General features: G+C 38.6%; 1 long non-coding RNA gene across 1 annotated transcript; it reads right to left on the minus strand.

Annotated features, from left to right (window-relative positions):
• Window positions 1–4,436: 4,436 nt before the first annotated feature.
• LOC147708617 (uncharacterized) lies at window positions 4,437–6,060 on the minus strand. The gene is made up of 4 exons (XR_015296509.1): window positions 5,937–6,060; window positions 5,713–5,833; window positions 5,550–5,615; window positions 4,437–4,545 (listed from the first exon to the last, which is right to left on the minus strand). It is a non-coding gene; the product is annotated as an uncharacterized LOC147708617 (long non-coding RNA).
• Between the last annotated feature and the right edge of the window lie 3,280 nt (window positions 6,061–9,340).

A 9,340-nucleotide genomic window follows, 5' to 3' on the forward strand; every position in this document is an offset into this window, starting at 1 on the left:
AACACGGAAGTCTAATGAAGAACACGGAAGTAATAGACCTAAAAGATGGATTATACTTCGTACCTATGATGCTCAGTGCAGTGAGGTATGCAATGGATATAGAAAGCGGACTAAAGAATGCCTGCCAGGTATTATTTCCTATGAAACGGTAAAAAGACTATGTTATTGTTTATAAACACGCGTATTTACACGCGAGAGAGTAATCTTAAATGCGAGTAATTATTGTGAGTAAGTAATTATTATGAGCTCATCAATAAATGCACCGATAAGTGTTACTGAAACCAGACATGTGCAATTATTTCTTTCTGCCTCCTAAAAAATTGCCAAAACCAGCATATATTTGTTTTGAAAAGAAGAAGTTATTGGTGTTAATCACGTTTTGTTCCCGTCAGACACAGGTTGTCAGGGATGCGAAGTTATTTAGATTAACTTCTTATTAAGATACAGATAAGGCATTTTTTATTCATAAACCCCTCTCTTCGCTCAGACCAGTGTGTTGATGATAATCCACAATATCTACTCAGGGCCATTGTTATTAACAGGATAAGATAGCAGAGCTCACTACTCCTGCTATACTGAAAGAGGGTACTTATAACCCAAACAACAAGTAAACATGCTTCTTATTAAGAGAGATGCTGATTCGAATCAAAACCTCAGCATGACCTACAGGATTTTACACTGAATAAAGTGTCACTAAGTTTCAGACAAAAGATATCCTTAGTGAAATGATAATTCTAGTATGGTGGCTACATGAATTATAGCAAAGAGGGAAACCTATACTAATCAACAGCAATCTGAATGGACCAAAGAGAGCGCAGATAAGTTATACTGCTCCAATAATACGCTCCCATTCTTCCCTAGAATTTAGTCCCCGTTTAACTGTGTCGAGGTAGGAGATGTACCATTGCTCCCTCTCCTTTCTTCTGGAAACAATATTGCCACCTCTTTTGCCTATCCTAATCTTCTCTAAGATGAACCAGCCAAAATCCGATTCTTTGTGTCCCTTTTCAAGGAAATGGGCGACAATTGGTGCAGTAATTTTCTTGGTCCTCACTGCTGACCTATGTTCCTGAAGTCGTATGCGTACCTCTCTGCCTGTTTCTCCAACATAGCAGAGACCACACAGACATTTAAGTAAGTATACTACATTTTTGCTTTTACAATTGTTGTGCGTCTTGCACGTTACAGTCTTGGTGTTGCAGGTAATTTCTGATCCCACAATACATTGGGAACACATGTTACACATGCTACATTTTGTTGTTCCAGTAACTCTGGTGCCCTCAATTGTCCTTTGACTTTCAACACATTCCTCTCTGTAAGTATGTACAAGTAAATCACGTAAATTTTTATTCTTTTTAAATGCAAAGAGAGGTTTCTCTAAGGCTAGTTCTTCCTCGTGATTTAGGATGTGCCAGTGCCTGTTCACAACATTCTTTATCTGATTGCTTATGTTGGAAAATTTACTAACAAAAACCACTTTGTTAAGGGGTTCCTTATCCTTAGGTTTGCTGTGAACCAAAGCATCACGGTCGTAAAACCGCGCTCTTTTCAGTGAATGTGACAGAAGCTTTTTCGGATATCCTCTATCCTTAAATTTTGTACTCAAATTCTCAGCATGTTTATAGTAATCTCCCAGTTCCGAACAATTTCTCCGGAGACGGAGAAATTGACTAAATGGGATACTCTCCCTCTGTAATTTTGGGTGGAAACTGGAGAAGTGAAGCAATGTGTTTTTGGCCATAGGTTTTGTAAACAGTTCGACTGCCAGAACTCCATTACAGTTTTTAATGCAAATATCAAGGAACTCTACCTTAGAGGTGCTATACATAGATGTAAACCTAAGGTTAGGATCCCCTAAGTTAATCCAGAGTAGGAATTCCTCCAAAAGTTCAACTGATCCTTTCCAAATAAAGAAAATATCGTCAATGTAGCGTTACCAGCCCGCTACATTTTTGAAAAACGGGGCCATTTCATTATCGATGTGCCTTGCCTCAAAATTTCCAACATACAGACAAGCGAGACTGGGGGCACATGTGGCCCCCATGCTGGTCCCCTTGAGTTGCCTGAAATATTCATTCTTGAAAAGAAACACATTGTTGGTGAGAATAAGTTTGACACAGTCAACGATAAATTCCTTATTAGCACCACCAAGATCCTGATCAGATAGAATTTCATCTATTACTTCAACAGTATCCATCTGGGGAATATTAGTGTATAAAGACTCAATGTCTAGAGTTACTAGACATTGAGTCTCCTCACAGAATGGAATACCTTCCACCAGAGAGATAATGTGTGCTGAATCACGTACATATGATTTCAGGTTACAAACAAGGGGTCTCAAGAAAGGGTCAACATATTTACTGACCGGTTCTAACAATGAGTCGATACTGCTCACTATGGGTCGCATGGGCGGGTTCATTCTATCCTTATGCATTTTTGGTAAGCCATAAATGGCTGGAGTTTTAGGTTCCAAATTGTTGAGGAAGTTGAATTCATCTTCACAGATGAATCCCGCCTCTTTTGCCTCTGTTAATAATGATAGGCAGTCTTTTGCCACTTGTTTGAGACTAGCCTCAGTAGTACGGGCATAATGTTCACCTACATTCATTAAACTAAGCATCCTTTGCTCATAATCACTTGTGTCAAATATCACCACACCCCCACCCTTGTCTGCTGGTTTAATGGTAAGGGATCCATCTACTCTGAGTGCATTTAATGCCTCTCTTTCACTGCGAGAGATATTATGGTTATGGTGTCGTTTATCTTTTTCAAGTAGTTTATAGACACCGCTCTCCACAGCAGTTTCAAAGGCCTCTATGTTTTTATTAACCATACTTAAGGTAGGTGTGAATTTCGACTTTGGTTTGAGTCCAGAGATATTCACTCGCTCTCTGCTCTCCCTGTTTTCAAAAAATCTTTTGAGTCTTATTTTTCTAAAAAAGGAACGCAAGTCCTTTTCTAGCTGAAATTTATCAAGGTAAGTAGAAGGGACAAAACTGAGCCCTCTGCTAAGAATCCCTATCTCTGTGTCACTAAGGGTTTTACTGGATAAATTGATTACTGGTAGTTTGTCGGTTTCCAGTATCTCTTGCTCCGGGTACTCAGATAGTCCTGCTGAGGAGGTCCCTGGTTGTAATTCTGCTGGGGCGGTCCCTGATTGTAATTTTGTTGAGGGGGTCCCTGATTGTAGTTCTGTTGAGGGTGCCCCTGGTTGTGATGTTGTTGTCTCCCTCGGCTGAAGTGTCCCTGTCCTCGGTTCCCATTGTAGTTTTGTCCTCTCCTCGGGCGTGGTTCTAAAAAAACACCCTGATCACAGCTATTTATACCAGCCTCATTACATCCTTCTTCCTCCGCACTGGAGCATGAAGAATTGGAGAAGGTGACCTGTGTGTTTCCTCCTCTGGAGTATATCTGCCTATTAGGTGGTCGTTCCCAATTTCCATTGTATTTATTTTGGGAATAATTTCCTTTTAGAAACGGGTAGGTTTTCTCTTCTGCATATTGCTCAATGTCTTTTTTTAGCTTATTCGCTTTTTTGTTGAGGAGATATGTGCTATTCCCTTCCACATCTCTATTGATGTCAGCAAGTTTCTTTTTAGCCTCCTCTAGAGCTGGACAGTTTTTGAGTTCAGCTTCTAATTTATCGATTTCCTCTTTCTCTAATATAATTAGGCCTTGTGCTGTTTCAATAATTAAGAGCATCCAATCTCGGCTGCATCTATTTGAGATTAGTGCCCAGGTTTCAAGAAACTTCCTATTTTCTGTGAATACTCCTGGTTCATTCCGAACCTGCAATCCAATGGGTATAGTGCCCGATGTTACATATTCTACTAGGAAATCTGCATGCGCTTCAGTTCTTATAAGTTTTTTCTTTAAGTTTACCAGTTTCCCCCAGTTTTCCCCTTTACCAGAGGCGACAGTGATTCTGTTGCCGCTCTTGGTACTAATAATACGTTGAAGTTGATCTTCACTAAAGCCAAATGTTTTAATTTGATCCATTGGGAGATTATAATCCCTCCAGAAAGGATACCTTACTCAATGGCGGAAAGCAACTCTCCAGTCAAACAGACCGTACTTACAATCTCTAATAAAAGAGAGAGGGACCCCTAAACCAAAGGGATAGGGTACCACAATAGACACAAGTCAAAAAGTAAATTCCCTTTGGGCAAGTGAACATCAATACAAAGGTACTTACAGACAATAGACTCACTAATACATAAGCATAACAAGGAAGCAATGAAAAAACAGAAAATTCAAACACGTGAAAACACTATAATAGGATCAAAACATTAGTACAATTTATTGACATACATTATGTTGATTAAAAATTGGGAAACAAACACAGGACGGAACAATAATAAATCAAAACATTCCAATAAAAAAGGAGCTACAGGAAAAAGGACTAAATTCAAATAACACAATTATTTCGAATTTTCCTTGATTTCTTAATCCACATTCACTCCTTGAGCATCGACGCGTTTCGGCGGTATGAACAAAGTATAACCGCCTTCATCAGGGTATATGTATACCTGTTTCCCAATATTTCTGTAAATTTAAATGAGATTGGTCTAAATTATAATAGGCAAAACAAATCAAATTTAAAGATACACTTTTTTTTAAAAAAACACAATGAAATGTCCTACTCTGTCTTTGAACACACATTATAGCATTGCTTCCAACATTGCACGACCCATAAATACAGAAACATTACACTAAACAATTTTATAAACATTGACAGCATATTGAATGGATAACAAATAGGTCCACAAATTTAGGCAGTACCTTATATTTCATTGCATATACACTTTCAAACATCAAGTATCCTAAACCGGCCTAAAACATTTAGCCAGAGATACAGAGTAATCGAAAAGGATTTACACAGATAGCTAACCCTTAAAGTTAAGGTGGCAATGGTGAGGAGCATGATACATCACCTACCTCGGGGATAAAGTACATATGTCAGTGCATCATAAGGGGTATATGTCCTCCTTATCCTTTTCTTGGGATATTCGGCCAGCGAAATATCCTATAGTTCTCCTAAACATGAGGATGAATAGATATCTTATTTAATTGTGACAAGGTTCACTGCTTAGATCAACAAAGCTACTCAAGTTGAGGCATTTTTAGTCAAAGACCGGACAACGGGCGTATTTACTCTACCCAGTATCTATGGCTGAGCCTCTCCTTATCTTTATTCACACGGGTATTGTACTCCGCAAAAAGTGCACATTTCCGTGAACAGTTAATCCAGCAGATGCCCCCAGTAAAATCGACATATTTTGTCATAAAGTTCGTCCACACTCAAGACAAATCGAGTCACAATATAAAAAAAATTAGTAGCTAATCATAATTCATGCCGTATTTCTAATGCACCCATAAGAATTCATAAAACTCAGTGTAATCGGCTCTATAGGTGAAACATAGCCTGATTACACACATCGCTCTATATTTGATTAAATGGCCAAAATTAATTTCTATAGCTTTATTCACAATAAGAATATTGAACACGAACTACTTCTTATAGTAGGTTCACACTAAGTGCAACTTACTGGTATAAAAATAGTTGCTGAGATAAAGTCCAACTTTCAAAGTACGTCCAGCGCTATAGCTGAAGGCTGTAAATAAACAGACAAACGGGAATACCATTAGTTCCTATTTCAGATATAATTCTAGGCCGCTGTCTCTAATTTTCAAGTGCAAGGGTATACTTACACGAAGTATTAAATAGTGTAAGCCCGGAACGCGGTACAATCCTAATAAATTTTCATCTTGGTAGGGACACGACGTGACTCCTGATATACTTCAATTTAGCGATTCAACACCAGTCTCTGTCCTGAAAGTTAAACAGATATAGAGCACCACCGTGTCAAAAGACGTCCAGGAACCGTGTTAGGTAAAAGAGTTGACGCGTTGCACAAATGACCCGCCGTTCTTACCTCCAAAGCTAGATGAGCCGACGTCCCGCGTCCTCACATACGTTTAAGCGAAATCCACCAAAAGCCGCGTTTCGTGCTGACCCTTATATACTGATTAAGGGGGATAGGCTTAAGCCACAATGCCTCCAGGTGTGGAGAACTCTGCACACATAAGTACAGAAGTGTAAAGTCATAAAAAGCCACACATAGTTTCTGAATACTGAAAGGAAGTAAAGTTACACAAAAGAGTCAGTTTACCTTAGTGACTCAGGCGCTGAGTGTCTAACTTTATGTGTCCACACAAAAAAAGAGGACGTACGGAAGAAACTATTAGAACTGAAACTGTAGAAATCCAGTTTTTTTATTACATCAAAGATTTTAAGCATTGCAGCGTTGCAGAGTCTTGGAACCGACACATCACCAGCTATATGCGAATTCCCGACGCCGGACTTCCCATCGCAAGCCCTGTCGATGGGATCCTTGATGACACAACAGGACTTTGCACCACAGCCTTGCTGCATCTCGGAATCTAAGCATTGCTTCGACTGCGCAGCACATCTTCGATGCGAATCCATGCAACGCTCCGCAACCAGGATTTAATGTACTTTGTTCAACAGGCCTAACTGCGTCCCTGTAGCAAACCTGCACTCTATTGTGGTCGGCCTCAGCTTATGATTTTGTCCTGGTCCAGTGCAACCAGATATCCCCAGTTGGCTCTTTGTGCTTTCTGACTAGAATTGTGGTTGCTGCCTCACACGTTTCACACCCCAGTCAACCAGTAACCCAATTTCAAACACTTCTTAAGCACCAAAGCAGACTTTACATACTTGCTGCTGATTTCCAGGAGGTTCCATATCAGCTGTACAATATGGGTGCTTAATCGGGTGCTAGGCAGAAAGGAATATCATGTACTAGGTGGGGCTTCGTTGCTGCTTCTAGTGCAGCCTTTCCAATCGGTTTCCCTGCCCCCAAATTTGATATACACCAAGTCCTAATGAATGAACCAGATCTTGGAAGGGGTCCTGGAAATAGGAGAACAGCAGATGCTGTAGCACATGAAGAATAAACCAGAAAGAGAGCTGTGAAGTGTTTTTCTTTGGAAGCACTTGCTGTGGTTTCATAGACAGACTGAAATATCAGCCAACATCTTTTGATAAACTGCTAATAATTATTTTAGATGCAGGCCAATAATTTTATTTTCCTTTCACATACTGTATAGGGACTGTGTATGGAGAACTCATGGTAGACATTTAAACCAAATGCAAATAAAACATTTATTTTAAAACTAAACTTTACAATTACTTTTAAATGTCCCAGAAGCATGTTGAACATATGTAATAAAAGTTGTGAGTAAATTTAAAATTAATTAGGACATCTAAGGCCTGATTGTGAGTTACTTGTTATATTCTTACCCAAGAGTAAACTCCTCTTTACGTAAAGTTCGGAATTACGAGTTAAGAGGTATTTAATGTATCTGATAATTATTGGATGTGTTAAATACCTCAAGCTTCGTTAAATTTCAGCAGGTCAAACCTGCTAAACATGCAGACTTTGGTGTTTTAAACACCAAAATCCCCAAGTTATTCCCCAAAAACTTTTAATAGGGGCTATTTGTCCCACTTGATAAATAAGGAACCCCAGGGTATCGTTATTTACCACATACAATACATAGCTCCTTTATTTGTAATCAGTCCCATAAAGGCTAAAATTGCTCTGATTTATTAATTCTTTATTTTTATTATGCCATATTTTCAATTAAAATTAACATAATTGCAAAATGAAAATTCACTGTATGCATCAGTATAACATGCAAGCCCGAATAATTATTTGCATATGTTATCTACCTTTCATCATGCATATTAGCACATATATAAAATACTGTGCTATGTGTGAATAGGCCAGGTATGTGTACATATAACTGTGTTCACACTTTTCGAGTTTAATAGTGAAAACACATAGGTTTACCACATCAGGGACAAGTTAATTTTGAAACCATCAATACGAACTAAAAATAGTGGCAGCCTATCTTATACTATGCGTAATGCAAGTTTAAAATAATGACTTACATGTTCACTGTGCTTCCTGTCACAGACGGGGACCTCGTATCACTAAACATACCCAGGCCAGTATTCTCTACTGCACCAACTAATGGAGGTTCCATAATGAATAATAGTGCATTTCCCACTTATTAAAGTAACTTTAATTTAATTTTCATTTAAGCTGTGCATTATTTATGTAGTTACCGGAAGGTGAAAGACCTAAAAAAGTTACAGAATATTTGTTTTTTTAGCCACGCCCACAAGCTCACTCGCCCCGCCCCCTTGCACACAGCATCACATTTCCCATACCTTTTTTAATGCACTTCGACCACTTGTTGCAATACAATACAATACAATTTGTTGTACCATGTCCTCTGCAATAGATCCTCCTTCCTTTGCTTAAGGTGCACCTTCGTTTCACTGCCAAAAAAAAGTCTGACAGCCTCATATAATATAATTTGATGCTTTGGAAAGTTTCTTTTCGCTTCCATTTGTATTGAATTATTTTACTGCCCAATCGTATCTCTTTTCCAGAGAACAAGCATGACAAACGTTTCTCAAATATGAACGCTCGTTGGGAATGATTCCTGAATGCTCTACGTCTTTTTGACATTTATGAGTTTTCATCCTGGTGTTCCTGCCAGGATTTGGACCGTTGTGACTGTAAAGCAGGTGGCCCTTAAAAACAGATAAATGGAATAGACAGGCTTTGAACTTTTCCTCCTCTTAATATATTAAGAACCGCTGCTGTCCATATCGCATGCTGTAATGATGTACATCATCAAAAATTATATTTTAGATTTTCATAAAACATATTGTTTTCTGTTTTGAGCAATTTTTTAAACATTTCCATCCTCCAAAAGGAATTTCAGAACATATCACTTAGACATCCAGTGAAAGCTAACGCGACAAAAGCTAGTGTGGTCCAGAACAACATAATAAACATAATATTGCTCATTCATGAAAATCCTTCACCATGTTATCGGGTTTTAGTGAGCATCAAAATTTAGTAATCTGAATTTCGTTTTGGATTCCAAATAGTTCCCTTCATTTTTTAAATGTACGAGAACAGGGTGCAAACAAGTGAAGGAGAGAGATCCGTTAACAAAGTTGCTTAAAAAACATACTCCCTCCACTTCAGCATTGTAAGGCTACATAAATGCAAAAAACATATTTTCTTGCAGGACGGCGGGTTAGGCAGTAATGTTAACTCTGCAGCGGTGCCATCTGGAATACTGCAGTCCTTACATTGTTTAACCCCCCTATGTAATATTGGCTTGTTAACTTGTGGTAATGTAAAGGTCCCTCATAGCAATCAGTCCAGGTATGCTACATAAATGGATTAAAAAACAATAGACATCGAGGGCCAGATTCTCAAGTCATTTA

The sequence above is a fragment of the Lissotriton vulgaris genome, chromosome 6 (assembly GCF_964263255.1).
Source record: "Lissotriton vulgaris chromosome 6, aLisVul1.2, whole genome shotgun sequence".
NCBI lineage: Eukaryota > Metazoa > Chordata > Amphibia > Caudata > Salamandridae > Lissotriton > Lissotriton vulgaris.